Here is a 10,068-nt window from a genome sequence, read left to right as displayed (position 1 = left end):
TGCCAAGCAGCTGGGACTGCAGGTGCGCACCACCATGCCCGGCTAATGTTTTGTATTTTGATCCCTACTTAACGGTATTTCATCATGTTTCCCAGGCTGGTCTTAAACTCCTGAGCTCAGGCAATCTGCCCACCTTGGCCTCCCAAAATGCTAGGATTGTAGTCCACACTCGGCCTCGACAGTAATAGATATTTTTAATGACTTAAAAAGTGAAAGCAGCATATTATGCTTGTCTAAATATATACCATTTCCATTGCTCTTTCTGCATTCCTGAAATTCCAGGTTCCCTCTGGTATCATTCCCTTCAGGCTAAATACCTTTCTTTTTAAAGTTGGCCAGTGAAGCACTTTGGGAGGCCAAGGTGGGCAGAACACTTGAGGTCAGGAGTTCAAGACCAGCACGGCCAACATGGTAAAACCCTGTCTCTACTAAAAATACAAAAATTAGCTGGGCGTGCTGTTACCTATAATCACTTGGGAGGCTGAGGTGGGAGGATCACTCAAACCCAAGAGGTGGAGGTTACAGTGAGCCGAGATCGCACCACTGCACTGCAGCCTGAGCAACAGAGTGAATCTCCATCTCAAAAAAAGTAAAGTCTGCTGGTGAGGAATTTTACACATATAAATACATAAAATACTTGATTTGAGTTTAACCTATCTGGAGTTGACCAAACTTTTTGACTTTCATAAGTTTATATCTTTCACTAAATTGGAGAACTTTTCTGCCATTATTTCTTCAAAATAAATGTTTTATGTACTAATATCTTTCCGTTCTCCTTCTGGAGCTTCAAATACAAAAATTAAAGATGTGTTGATATTGTTCCACAGCTCTCTGAAGCTTTGTTCATTTTTTTAAAAACTTTTTTCTCCTGTTTTTCAGATTAGATAATTTCTATTGATCTCTTTGCAAGTTTACTGACTCCTTCCTCTGTAATCCCCCTTTTGCTGTTGAGACACTCAGTCAGCGTTTTTTTTCTTTTTTCTTTTCTTTGAGACGGAGTCTCACTCTGTTGCCCAGGCTGGAGTGCAGTGGGGTGTGATCTCAGCTCACTGCAGAGTCCACCTCCTGGGTTCAAGTGATTCTCATGCCTCAGCCTCCCGAGTAGCTGAGACTACAGGTGAGCACCACCACGCCTGGCTAATTTTTGTATTTTTAGTAGAGACGGGGTTTCTCCATGTTGCCCAGGCTGGTCTCAAACACCTAGACTCAAGCGATCTGCCCACCTTGGCCTCCCAAAGTGCTGGGATTACAGGCATGAGCCATTGCACCTGGCCAGCTTTTTTACTTCAGATGATTTTTTACTTCAGGTAATATGTTTTTCACTTCTGCCATTTCCACGTGCTGAGAATGTCTGTCTTTTCACTCATTCCTGGGGTGTCCACTCTTGCCTCGGGGAACATCGGGCTGGAATTGCTGCTGTGAAATCTTTCTCTGGTCCCTCCAGCATCTGAGTCCTGGGGTCCTGCCAGCCACTGTCTTTTCCCCTGAGACTGGATCCAATTTCCAGCCCTTGGCATGCTGGGTAATTTGGGGTTGTATCTTGGATATTTTAAATAATCAGATGCGAGACTGAGCCCTGCGAGGACGCGCTTGGGAACATTGGTATTTTCACTTTGGCAGGCACTCGCCCTGGCTGGGTCCAGGCCGCAAGCCACATCCCAGCCTCTGTGTGCAGTGGCTCCATTCTCAAGGCTTTTGCTGTGCAGCAGGTTCCCCACACGTGCTGCTCAGCTCAGGCCAGCACTGCGCTTGTGTTGTTTCATGCTCAGCGTGGAGGCCCCTCCTCCAGGTCTCTGCTCTGTGGGGGCCCCATACACTCAGGCTCCTAGAAGTCCTCCATTTAGAAAGCCAGGGTTTGTCTCAGAGTCTTAGTTCCTTGTGCTGTCATCCATTTCAGATGACTTGGGCCCTGCTCAGGGCAGCACAGCAAGAGAAAAGACAGAGAAAATAAGAGAGAGACCCTGCACACACACGCTCTGGACCACAGAGCCCTGTGCCCAGTTCCTCTGTCAAGACAGGTGGAATCTCGTTCAGGATCTCAGGGGCCCAAGATGCCACCAAAGATCAGGCCGGGACAGGATTAGGAGAGAGAGGAGAGGGAAGTGGGGGTTTCTCCTGTGCACTCTGTTTGCAGAGAGAAAGGCGGGTTGGCCTTGGGGTTGTCGGTCTCTGCACCCACGGCACAGTTGTGAGACACCCCCCATCCTCAAAACCGCACATACAGCTGGGGGAAAAAAAAAACAAAACGTAAACCTCCATGCCAGTTGTTGGTAAGTTCCGAGTTTCCTCCCCAGCCAGCTGCCACTGTTAGCGTTTCACAGTCCTCCAGGAGTCGCTTTCTATGTTCTTTCCAAAGGGGGAGAGGAGCTGTAGTGGCTGTGCCCCACCTCTGCCAGCCCAGAAGTTTCCAGAAGTGCTCTTCTGATTTTACAGGTGAAGAACTAGGGTCCTGGGGGTGTAACAAGCCCAGGTTCTCAAGGCAAGGGCGGGAACTCACGCGCGCCCAACTCCAAACTGTCCTCACCCCACAAGCTAGTGCTGGTCACTGCTGCCCTGTGCACCCCGGATAGAAACACTGCTGGAGGAGAAGCCTTTCTCAGAGCCCTGGGGAAGGGGATGGCCAGGCCACCTACACTCACGGCCCTGTTCCACTGGCTGCACTGGAGTGGCAGCTGGATGGATAGCAGTCGGCTGGAGGCTGGGAGGCAGCCTGGGGACAGGAGGCTGGGGTGCTGAGCAGCATGCGCCATGGGGCAGCAGGACACGGGGCCCTCCCAGCCGGACTTGCACGTGGCACTCTGTGGGGCAGGTGGTGACAGGAGGCAGACGCGCTCCAGGGACATCCCTCAGCTGCCATGCTCCAGGTACTTGCGCTTCACGTTTAGAACCAGGGTAGATTTGGAGACTCCTGGGATCTTTTGACAAAATTTATCTCCAATCTCTAGGTACAAAGGATGCTCCTATAAAGGGCCAGATGGCAAGCCCTGGGACTGAACCCCTGCCCTCGGTGCCACCACTGCTCTTTCATAACTATGGGCTCTTCCGAAAGTGACTTCATGGCTCAGTGCCTCAGTTTCCCTTTTTGTAAAACCGTCATCATGGCCGGGCTCAGTGGCTCAGGCCTGTAATCCCAGCACTTTGGGAGGCCAAGGTGGTCGGATCACAAGGTCAGGAGTTCGAGACCAACCTGATCAACATGGTGAAACCCTGTCTCTACTAAAAATACAAAAACTAGCTGGGTGTGGTGGGCACCTGTAATCCCAGCTATTCAGGGGGCTGAGGCAGGAGAATTGCTTGAACCTGGGAGGCGGAGCTTGCAGTGAGCTGAGATCCGGCCACTGCACTCCAGCCTGGGCGACAGAGCAAGACTCCGTCTCAAAAAAAAAAAAAATCATCGTAATAACATTTAACTCACATGGCAGTTGTGAAATTCAAATCCTGGAAGTGTTCGAAAAACATCCACAAGAATGACAGAAAGGAGCAGCACGCTGTTGCTGCTTTTTGTTATTTTTAACATTCGTGTGGCTTTTTTCTTCCTATCCGAAAAAGATATTTTCTCCCCAGTCAACCCAAGTCATCCTTCTAGTGGCAAGAAAATTAGGATTGTTATGGAAAGAATCCAAAAAGAAAAAAAAACAGTTAATATTCAGATTCAGATTTTTTTTTTCTTTTTTTTTGAGACAGGGTCTCGCTCTGTCAAGCAGGCTGGAGTGCAGGGGTGCAACAGCTCACTGCAGCCTTGAACTCCTGGGCTCAAGCGATCCTCCCGCTTTAGCCTCCCAAGTAGCTGGGACTACAGGTGTGTGCCACCATGCCCAGCTGATTTTTTTTTAAGGACTAGAAAGTCAAAGACAAATGCCCAGCAGATTTTATAGAGATGGGGTTTCGCCATGTTTCTTAGGCTGGTCTTGAACTCCTGAGCTCAAGCAAGCCACCTGCCTTGGCCTCCCAAAGTGCTGGAATGACAGACATGAGCCGCCACGCCCGGCCTATATTCTGATTTATATTCAAAGTAGACTTTGCAGCAAGACAATAGGCTCGGAAGACAGGCTCGTGATGCAGTTCATGATGGGGTTCACAAAGGGGCTGGTGGTGAGGTTCGAGATGGTGTTTGTGATAGAATTGGTGATGGGGTTCGTGATGGGGTTAGTGATGTGGTTGGTGATGGCACAATGGGGTTGGTGATGGGGTTCACAATGGAGGTCGCGATGAGGCTGGCTATGGGGTTGGCGATGGGGTTTGCGACAAGGGTGGTGATGGGTTACCCTGGAGACAGTGAGAAGGCAAGGCAGAGACTGAGGAGGTGAGATGCCTTCCTTGTCTTCCCTTGAGCTCGCTCCAGTGCAGTGGCTGACACCTGCAACCCCAGCACTTTGGGAGGCCAAGGTGGGTAGATCACTTGAGCTCAGGAGACCAGCCTGACCAACATGGTAGAACCCTGTTTCTACTAAAAAAAAAAAAAAAAAAAGCCAGGCGTAGTGGCAGGCTCATGTAATCCCAGCTACTCAAGAGACTGAGACAGGAGAATCACTTGAATGCAGGAGGCAGGGGTTGCAGTGAGCCGAGATCACACCACTACACTCCAGCCTGGGCAACAAGAGCAAAACTCCATCTAAAAAAAAAAAAAAAAGACATCCTGACAGGTGGGCAAGCGCCAAGGGCAGGGCACTCCAGTGCTGACAGGAGGGGCTCCTGTGGTTGAGAGGAGTAGCACCATCAGAGTGTGGTGAGACCTTCATGCTTCCCAGGCAATACAGAGGCTGAGGTTGAGCTCACATCTATGCTGTGGGGTCCACAGTGAGGACAAGTGGTCTCACAGCACACATGTGGGCAACAACTTGGAGTCAGAATGCACACTAAGCTGTGCCCAGCCCAGGGCACTGATGGGGACTCACATCTGCCCCCCCTTCAACCACAGTGGCCTGTGGACACAGCTCTACAATCCAGACAGAGAGGGAGCCAGTGCTTCTGGGACATCAGACCAACCAGGATCCACCAAAGGTGAGAAACTCAAAAGACCCTCCTACTTTACAGAAGCTCCTGAGGGGTCAACCAGCCCTTGCACAGACTTCTGCCTACTAGGGTGGTCTGAAGATCTTAAAGCCTTGAGTTTGGGATAAGGCAGCTCCAGACCAGCAACACCTAGACCTTGTCACAAGTGGACAAAAGTCTCCGGAAGAGGATGCATCATGCGGTGCCTTCAGCTTATTCCTCCTGTAAATACTTCTCAAAATGGTCTGCACACAACCGAAGAAACCAGAGCACAGCAGGAATGAAGACTCCATGAGTGAGGACCCACAGAAATGACAGAACACATCCACAAAGACCATAAAATAGCCCTGGTCAACTGTAAACAGCAATAACTAAAGTTAAGAATTCAATGGGCTGATTTAACCAGCATGTCAGACAAATCACTGAGGGAGTAGGTGAAATGGAAGACAGAGTAGAAGGAATTTTGGAGAACATAGCAAACGGAGATAAAAGCTGGGAAGGGCAGGAGAGAAGCTAATGTGCAAACAGAACAGTAAGATGGTCCAACATACATCAAATGGAGTCCTTGAAAGTCAGAAGATAGAGAATGGGGCAGAGGAAGCATTGGAAAGGATAAAAGTTTTCAAATTTTCCAGATCAAAAACATTAATGTCCAAATTAATGTCCCCAATCCATATATATTTTTGTTTTGTTTTGTTTTGTTTTATTTTGAGATAGAGTCTCACTCTGTCCCCCAGGCTGGAGTGCAGTGGCACAATCTCGGCTCACTGCAAGCTCCGCCTTCCAGGTTCACGCCATTCTCCTGCCTCAGCCCCCTGAGTAGCTGGGACTACAGGCGCCCGCCACCACGCCCAGCTAATTTTTTGTATTTTTAGTAGGGATGGGGTTTCACTGTGTTAGCCAGGATGGTCTCGATTACCTGACCTTGTGATCCGCCCGCCTCAGCCTCCCAAAGTGCTGGGATTATAGGTGTGAGCCACCGCACCTGGCCAGCAAGTTTTGTAAGTAACTAAAAATGTCCAAAGGTTAACAAGTCCAAACTTGAGCTGCTCCTGCACGACAGCCAATAAGTCAAGACAAGGAGTTAAAGCCAAGAAGGCAACAAATTCATTTTGGAGAGCAGCAAGCCCAGCAGATGTGAATGAGCACCCTCAGGAACCATCTCACGTGGGTATGAGGTTCAGGCCCTTTTCATGTTCAGGGCAGGGGAAAGAGGAGGGTTTGTGATCAAGGGGTGATGGATGACAACTGGGTACCAGTGAGGCTCCGAGGAGGTTGGGAACGTCCTCTTCCTTTTCAGGTCACAATGCTCCTGTAAATCTTCAACAAAACATAGTTAGCTGTTTACATGCTTCCCCTTCAATCCTCGAATTAGTTTCAAAAACTACATGAAAACTACTGTCCTTGCATTTTATCTCAGGGCTCTACAATTATCCTAACCTATGTGCAAGAGTGGGTAAAGACCCCTTAAACAAAAAAGGAGTGAGTGATGTGAGCTGTTTTGCGGTCTCACTGTTACGCAAATAGTCCTTTAAGGCAATTTGGTGCATGTGCTAAGATCCCACCAGTGAGAGCCGTTGACACTGAGAAGAGCTCACCATAGTGTCAGTTATCTTCAACTTGGACTTTGCCTTATCTGTATGCTGAATAGATGCCTCTATTCCTTAGGACTGAGTTATTACTAAATATATTGCTATCCTCCTGAAATATTTTTGGAAATAATTATTCCTAATCAGTACTTCACATACACACACGTGCACACATACCAGCTTCCAAGCTGGTTGTTGGCCACCACAGGCCTTCGTGGCTGTTCTCTGGAAACGGCTGTTTCTGGCTGTGTGTACACTTCACAGCCTTGCTCGGAGTGAGCTGGGAAGCCAGCAAGCCACTGTCTCCACTGCCCAATCTGGGAGGCACTAGCCCAGTGCCTCTGCGCCTCTGCTGTGTTCTAGCCCTGGAAGCAAGTCACCCAGTCCAGTCCACACTCCTGGCATGGGACTGCACATGATGTGGGAGACCAGGAGGCAGGGTGACCAGGACAGACAGTGGGAGGGGTCCTCTGGTGCTCCTCTGACCCCCTAGAGTTGGGACCCCCTGGCTTTCTCCCACCCTAGGATTCCTGGCATCCAGGACAGCAGTCCTGAGCCCCGCAAGCCAGGGGATCGTCCACCTGCTGATGGGAAAGAAATCTGCAGGAATTCAGAGAACAGCTCACCTGCATGCCTCACAGGAGGGAGAGGCTTAGGAAGACTCTAAGGCGACAAACAGGGAGCCCCAGTAGATGTGCAAGGCGGAAGAGTAGGAGGCAGTGAGCAGCGAACCTGCAGTTGGTACCACGAGGCATTGCACAGGGGCCAGGCGCAGCGGCTCACGCCTGCACTCCCAGCTGCTCAGGAGGCTGAGGCAGGAGGATCCCTGGAGCCCAGCAGTTCAAGATGAGCCTGGGCAATATAGCAAGACTGGCTCTATAAAAAGTTTAAAAAAAATAGCTGGGCTCTGTGGCATGTGCCTATAGTCCCAGTTATTCAGGAGGCTGAGGTGGGAGGATCCCTTGAGCCCAGGAATTTGAGGCTGCAGTGAGCTGTGATTGCACCACTGCACTCCAGGGTAACAGAGTGATACTCCATCTCTAAAAAAATAAATACATTTTAAAAAGCCAATTCACAGATTAGGCTAAGAGGGCGGGTGAATGGCTCCGTGGCCAAGAGCAGCCCTAGAGAACCTCCAATAAATCCAAATGGCCTAGCAGGATCAAGGGGTGGAGAAGCTCAGAGGCAAAGCAGAAGGGAGGGTGGGCCCCCACCCTGAGGCACAGCCTGAGTGAGGCCAGGGAGGGCATGCTGCAGCAGCCACTGCCTCTGTGTGCGGGCGGGCAGCAGTCTGACCCACTCTGTGGAGTCAGGGAATAAATGCTGGGAAGCATCCCTGCACGCGAACATGTAGCGGTTGTCACGTCACTCTTCTTACCGTGGGGGTCGTGCCCGGTGCATGTGCTACTCCCCTTGGGCTGGGGCTGGGGAGGGAGAATCCATCCCAGGTCTCTCTCCTCACCACTCATGGCCCTGGCAGTCCCAGGCACGCCTTGGCCTGTGGGCACATCCCTCCAATAGTGGCCTCCATGTTCACATGACAGTCTACCTTATTTCTCTGCACCCCAAGTATCCTTCTTCTTTCTCTATAAGGACGTCAAACATTGGATTTAGGGCCCACTGCAACATCTCAAGATCCTAAACTTATTTACATTTGCAAAGACCATTTTTTTTTTTTCAAATAAGGCTGTGCTCCTAGGTACTAGGGATCAGGATGTAGACTTTTGGGGGATTCTATGTGACCTACCACAGAACATGTGTGTCTGGTTATGGGGGGGGAGGAAATTCATTGAGATTCTTCTGCTCAAGCCTTACGTCTTCAGGGGCTTCTCTGGACCACACCCCCCAAAACGCACCCCTGTCCACCCAGAGATCCATTCAACAAGTGTTTGCTGAGGGCCTGCTGTGTGCCAGGTACTGTCCTCGCACCAGACAAAGAGACAGCAGGGACAAGAGAAGACACTTCTGCTCTGTGGGAGCTCAAATAGCAACAGGGACACAGACAGTGAAGAAGAGAGATGAGAAAAACCCAGATGCAAGTCAGGTGGGGTGAATGCCCCAGGAAAAGTCAAGCAGGGGAAAGGGGATGGGGATGTGATGTCAGGATTCGTGGCCAGGGCAGGCCTCTCAGGAAGTGACCTCAGAGGATGTTTGGGAAGGGCATTCCGGGCAAAGGTATAACCAGGGCAGAGACCCTGAGGGGAAGTGCCCATCATGTCCAATGGCACAGGGCCATGTACTTGGGGTGGGCTCAGCTGAAGAGGGCAGGGGACATGAGGTAGGGTAATGGGACCAGTTACTGGGCCTTCATGTTTAGGCCCTTGTGCCAAGTGAGAAGGGACCACTGGGGGCTCCCCAAAACCACCCTCAGGTACCATGGTTCACTAGAAGGACTCACAGAACTCAGAAAGGGTACCATTTATTACAGCAATGGATGCATTAAAATCAGCAGTGGCAAGGACTCACGGAACAGAACCCAAGAGAGACCAGCACAGGTCTGCAGGTGTCCGCACCCACTGCAGGCATGCGGACAGTGCTCAACCTCCCAGCACTGACGTGTGACAATGAGCACAGCATGCCACCAGCCAGGGAACCCCTCTGTACCGCAGTGTCCAGGGTTTTTATTGGGTTGGTCACACAGGTATGGCTGACCTCCCAAGTCGCAGACTTTGGCCTCCAGCCCCTGCAGAGGTCAGGCTGATGCCACATGGCCCAAGGTCCCCCCGTAGACCACGTTGTTAGCACAGACCAGGGGTGTCCAATCTTTGGACTTTCCTGGCACACATTGGAAGACTTGTCCTGGGCAATATACTTAAATAAAATACACTTAACACTAACAACAGCTGATGAGCTTTAAAAAAATCTCAACAAGAAAGTTTACAAATTTGTGTTGGGCCATGTTCAAAGCTGTGCTGGGCCGAACGCACCCTCTGGACTGCGGATTGGACAAGCTTAGCATAGACTATGGTGTGGCCTAGGTAAACACAAGACATTCAAATCAGGCGGAACATTCCAAGGGCTTCGAGGGTGTCTCTCAGGAGCTGGTCAGGGCCAGTTTCGGGGTGGAGGATTTGAACACCCCAAACCTTCACTGCAGAAGGCCTCAGCAGGATCATCTGGCATTGGTGGAAGCCACACACAGGGGCCTGGTGACCAAGGCTGGTCAGGAAAGAGCGGCCTCAGGGGACGCAGCAGGGCCAGATGCAAATCTGCCAAAGAAAGAAAGAGGCGTCCCAAAGGGCCAGCGCATGGAGGCGCGCGGATGGGAGGAGAGGAGTTCCAATTTGGACTCCAGAGAGAGAAGGTGAAGGATGAGGACCCGCCGTGAGAGAGGGAGGAGGCCACAGGAAGGCTGTGGGAGCTGTGGGCTGAAGGGGGTTTTACGTGAGAATCAGGGAGAGCCCCGGTGGTCAGCGTGGCTGGAGGGTGTGCTCAGAGCGGCCTCCGGAGGGAGAGGCCTTGTGAGCCGGGTGGGCTCCCCCATCAT

The sequence above is a fragment of the Trachypithecus francoisi genome, unplaced genomic scaffold (genome assembly GCF_009764315.1).
Source record: "Trachypithecus francoisi isolate TF-2019V2 unplaced genomic scaffold, Tfra_2.0 Lachesis_group7, whole genome shotgun sequence".
Classification (NCBI taxonomy): Eukaryota; Metazoa; Chordata; class Mammalia; order Primates; family Cercopithecidae; genus Trachypithecus; species Trachypithecus francoisi.
Note: the sequence above shows the minus strand (reverse complement) of the source record.